Source organism: Pongo abelii, chromosome 2 (assembly GCF_028885655.2).
Source record: "Pongo abelii isolate AG06213 chromosome 2, NHGRI_mPonAbe1-v2.0_pri, whole genome shotgun sequence".
In the NCBI taxonomy this organism is placed as follows: domain Eukaryota; kingdom Metazoa; phylum Chordata; class Mammalia; order Primates; family Hominidae; genus Pongo; species Pongo abelii.
The window spans coordinates 170811728-170817537 of record NC_085928.1 but is presented as its reverse complement, the minus strand read 5'-3'; positions in this window follow the sequence as shown (position 1 = coordinate 170817537).

The window sequence follows — 5810 nt, the reverse complement described above, 5'->3', positions numbered from 1 at the left end:
TATTCTGTGGAATCGATCTATGCCCTTGTTAATCTCCATCCATATAGGAGTCACTTTCTTTAAGACAGATGGTGGTAGTTATTTTTGTGGCATGGTTATATTTGACTGGTTTTGCAGAAGATTATAGTCATGTACTGCATAATGACATATACAATAGTGGTCCCATAAAATTATAATGGAGCAGAAAATCTATTGCCTCATGATGTTATAGCCATTTTAATGTCATAGCCTAGTGCATTACTCACGTGTCTGTGGTGATGCTGGTATAAACAAACCTACTACACTGCCAGTTGTATAAAAGTACAGCACATTCAGTTACGTACAGTACGTAATACTGATAATGACAATAAATGACACCGGTTTGTGTATTTACTTTTTATCATTATTTTAGAGTGTTCTCTTCCTACTTATTAAAAAAAAAATGATTAATACAGCCTTGGGCAGGTCCTTCAGGAGGTATTCCAGAAGAAAGCATTGTTATCATAGGAGATGACAGCTCCATTCATGCTATTTCTCCTGAAGATCTTCCAGTGAGACAAGATGTGGTGATAGAAGACAGTGTGATGATCCAGACCCTGTGGGCCTAGGCTAATGTGTGTGTTTGTGTCTTAAGTTTTTAACAAAGTTTAAAAAGTAGAAAAATAAAGTTTAAAATAGGAAAAAGCTTATAGAATAAGGATATAAAGAATAGTTTTGTACAGTTTTACAAGATGTTTGTGTTTTAAATTTAAGCTAAGTGTCAAAAAACTTTGACAAAAGAGTCAAAGTTTGAAAGTTTGTAAAGTTAAGTTATGGTGAGTTAAGGTTAATTACTGAAGAAGGAAAATTGTTAAATGAATTTAGTGTGGCCTACTTTAAGTGTGCCGTGTTTGTAAAGTCTACAGTAGTGCACAGTAATGTTCGAGGCCTTCACGTTCACCCACCACCCACTCAGTGACTCACGCAGAGCAACTTCCACCCCTGCAAGCTCTATTCATGGTAAGTGCCCTCCCTATACAGGTGTACTATTTTTTATCTTTTATACTGTTTGGTTTTTTTTACTGTGCTTTTTCTATTTTAGATACACCAGTACCATTGTGTGACAGTTTCCAACAGTAAGTATTCAGTACAGTAACATTCTGTACAGGTTTATAGCCTAGAAGCGATAGGCTCTACCATGTAGCCTATGTGTATAGTAGGCTATGCCATCTAGGTTTGTGTAAGTATACTCTAATGTTTGCACAATGACAAAATCACCTGACATATTTCTCAGAATATATCTCCATTGCTAAGTGCCACATTTCTGTATATTGATGTTTGGGAAGCTAACTCAAAACATTTCTAGAGAGAACTTTTAACATAAAAAATAATTCCCTTTCACTTTTAGAAAAGACCAAAAAAACAAACAAAAAAAAAAACAAGTTTCAGAAGATTGTTTCTTCTGAACTGAAGATTGGTGCCTAAAAGAACCTACAAAGTTAAATGATCAGGAAAACATTAAGAGATTGGGTCATTATATTTTTTGTTTTTAACTATATTAATAAGCTTTCAGGAAGTCAGTATTAGCTGTGTTACTAAAATCATGACCTGGTGTTTAACCAAATCAGCAGCTTTAAAAATTTTAACTCATATAACAACGTTTAATACTGGGGCTTATCCTTGGGCTGATTCGGTCCCATCTGCCTTAGCCCTGCCATCCACATAGTTTCACACACCGTCTGCCTCACTTGCCTTCCTTGTCTGCAAGTGTTGAATTTGTGACTTTTAGCACATTAGTTAGCTTTGCTAAGGGTCACAAATGCTACAGTAACACCCAAATCTCAGACTTGATGACAACCAATGTTTTCACTCACGTTGCATGGCAGTGGTTGGCTGCAACCCTGCTCCATGTCTTTTTCATTCCAGGATCCAGGCTGATGGGCAGCCCATTTGGAACATGCTGTTCTTACAGAAGGAAATTAAAAAGCTGGTGGAAGCACAGTGGCATATATTAATACATCCATTGGCTGAGATGAATCCCTTGCCAAGCCCAGTGTCACTGAGGTGGGGAAGTATATTTCTCTTGCAGGAAATAACTGCAAGTGATGTTGCAGCATGCAGGAATGCACTGTTCCACAGAATGGGGAATGAAAAACTGAGTGCAGTCGTACTGTAAGCTGCCACGCTCACTGTCTGAAAGGGAGAGGGAGCCTTCAGACAATGCCAGACAACTCTGCAGCAGACCCCCAATTTAGGCCCTGTAAATCAGAAATGTAAGAAATAATTTTTGCCTAATGCTACCAACTTTGGGGATGCTTTCTTATGATAATTAAAACATTTCTCACCAGGGAAATTTCCCATTGTCTGTGGCCCCGGGGCCAAGCCTTCTCTCCTCACATCTGGCCCCTCCTCTATACATGCCAGGCCTTACCCCTGCTTGAGGTTATCAACCAGGAATTTCCAAAACTCCTTTCCACTTAGCCCTCTTTCTGTTTCACTTTCTCCTTTCAGACCACATGGGAAGCAAGGCAGAGGTGAATGCCGCTTAACATTTGTCCCCCCGCCCCCGCCCCCAAAAAAAAACCAAACTCATTCAAGGCATTTCCCAGATAAAAGGAAATCAACTTCTCTAAAGATAAATTTTGTCATTCTTTCAAAAGGTTGCAGCAGCTGCTGTGATGGTTCTAAATGCCACTCTTCCCTCTCTTGCGACATATGTACAAACTACAGAAACAGGATGAAAATATAACAAAATTTGAACAGAAAATGCCTCTCAAAGATTTCTTCCTACTTTAAAAGTACTTTTTATTTCATTCTCAACAATGAGGATAAATCATTTTTATAACACAGATGTTTTAACAAATATATTAACAAATTTAGGTAAAGGTAAAAAGTGGCATCAAAGTGTCCCGAGCAAAGGCTGCTGGGGTGCACGCCAAATGCTGTGTTTGCCGCTAAGCCCCCAGCCTCACGTGCCCACTGTCCCACTTTCTTCTGTGCAGGCAGGGGCTGCCTCCCACCTCAGTCACTTTTGTTGTTTAAGACAGGGTCTCACTCCGTCGGTCAGGCTGGAATACAGTGGCACGATCATAGCCTACTACAGCCTCGAGCTTTTGGGTCCAAGTGATCCTCCCACCTCAGCACCCCCCAAGTAGCTGGGACTACAGGCGTGTGCCACCACACCTGGCTAATTTTTCAAAAACTTTGTAGAGATGGGGCTTACTATGTTGCTCAGGCTGCCACTGCTCTTTACCAGCCTTTCTTGCTCCTCATGCTTTGACATATGAACCAATCCCAGCCAGTGGGACCCCAGGTGATGTCTGCTGGTGGGCTGCTGGGGGTGTTCCCTTCTAATAAAGACAAAGGAGAAAGTCTCCTTTTCTTTGGCCAGATGTTATGTCTGCAGTGATAGTATCTGAAGCAACCGTGTGGATCCCATGAGAACAGCCTAAAGGCCAGGGCAGTGGCTGAGGTGGAGAGCCTGGCTCTTGATGACATCATTGAGCCACTGAACCAACCCTGTGACCACAGACTTCTTGCCCCTGCATATGTGAGTTCACCACCATGGTGGGTGCAGTGGTCTGTTACAGCTGAGGGCATCCAAATTTTAGGAACATACAAAACAGTTTTCCTCTTCCTGAGGGTCAGGGCCAATGATGAGTGGGGCCGAAGTGAAGAGATAAACGCAATTTCCTGTGAGGCAGACAGAAAGCAGCTTGTCCGTGACGCAGGAGCTCCATGCTCTGGGATGCATCTTGTTGGAGAATGGATCCCAGCCTGAGTGAGCAGCCCACACTGATGGACTGGAGATAGCGGAAATGAAAAATGCCTTCTCTTCCTTGCTTCTCAATAAGTGATTGCCTTCCATTTCAGGCTGCAGAGTCTGAATTCCCATCTGCTGGGAGCACGGAAAGGGGCACAGCATCCTGGTTCCAAACCTGAAGAGTCTACACATCTCTCACTAATGAAGCCATCACAATATGGAGCCAGGTCTTCCCATTTGAACGAGGAGAGAGGACAGGGTCACATTTGCTTGCCTTTTACTGCTTACTCACTGAATAGCATCAGGGAAGGTTTACTTTATGAACCTGGCACAAAGTAGCTTCTGGGCCTGATGTGAACAACATTCACTCTGCCCTCTTCACAAATGAAAAGGTGGAAAATTTCTGACTTCTGGTAAATTCACATTGCAATGACTGTTTCTCTGGACACAGATCTTGCAGTTCTCCCATCCCTCAAGGCTGCTGTGATTGATTTTAAAAAAAGTCTTTCACGGTTTCAGGAGAAGAACAGTTGAAAAGCTGTAGGTAGAGGTTAATTTGGTGTTTACAAATCAAGTGATAGTCCACTCTATCTCATGGCTCAATGAATAGTAGGATTAGGAGAGAAATTTAACTTCACTTTTGTAGTGAATCCCTTTTTATATGTACCTTTAAAAACTTCTGCACTTCCTTTTTTTTTCTCCTTTAGTGAACCTTAGCATATAAACAAGATAATTTTTTTAAAAAGCATTTTATATGTAGAGATGAACTTTTATATTTCTCAGACTTAAATTTGAAAGCAGGTAGAGTAGTCAGTTTTTTCGCCTGCGTAACAAACTCCTTTCCCCTTTTTTAAAGAAATATTTTATTCTTTTTAAGAGATGGGGTCTCACTGTGTTGACCAGGCTGGTCTCAAACTCCTGAGCTCAAGTGATCCTCCTGCCTTGGCCTCCCAAAGTGTAGGTATTACAGGTGAGAGCCACTATGTCTAGCCTCAACTTTTTCTAGAAAATTCTGAGAATTGTCTAATCTACGAACTCCATCTACATGGTTAGTGCAAGTCACCATGTTACTACAATATGGCCCAAGCCATGAGTACTACCCACTCTTCAGAGCCTAGAATCCTGGAGAGAGTTTACCTCTATTTCATTCTGTCTCCAAATTTTACAGTGTTTCTTCCTGCATCTTGTGAAAACCTTTGCAGATGGATATTCTGTTCTGAACACTTTTCTCAGAGGTGCATCATGCTGTGTTGCTGGAGCCTACATATGTATAATACAACCCTTGTTACCTTATAGTAATTACTATATAAACTTTGTCGATGCGTTACTATAAAGCTGGGTAAAAGTTGTGTTAGGTTTACAATATACATTTTTTGTTGCATACATTATATACATGTTTATAAATTGCCTTGTTTTGAACCAGAGCCAGGCTTATTCCCATTCCAAATGAGAGCACCAGTCTCAAAACCTCCTGCCTCCTGCTTCTGTTAGGCTTTGGTCTTATCCTCTACCCATGAATTGTTTCTTTGCTTTCCACATAGAACCCCAACTCAAGCTACTCCAACTCAAAAGCATAGAGAAATTATAAAATTCAAGAACAGATATTAGAATGGAAAATGAGTTTAACTTAAAAGAATACCAGCAGTCTCATGTTTAAAGTCTAACAACTTTATGTGTTTATTTTTGCTTTAATCTTGTCATGGGTAAATTTTTAGCTGTTCATTTTTATACAACAACACAGGTTCAGAGATAGCATGAACACATTAGTCTCTACAAGGCTAATTCTACCCCAGCACCCATCAAAGTGACCCAAATGACACGCCATGCATCTTGAGTGACCGTGCACTGCCATATACTCTGAGCTCTACTACAGGTAATGTTACACGAAATTGACATTGTAACTGTGTTTCAAATGTCTCTTAGAGACAGATACAGAACAGTAGGTATAATAACCTCTGAAGATTTCCAAGAGTAATGAGATTTCGCCAAGGCTTGTTGTATTTATCATGGATAGTTTTCAGGAAATAACTTATGAGAAAGCCTGATTGATTTGACAGTCATTTGGACCTGTGATTTATTTATTAAATAC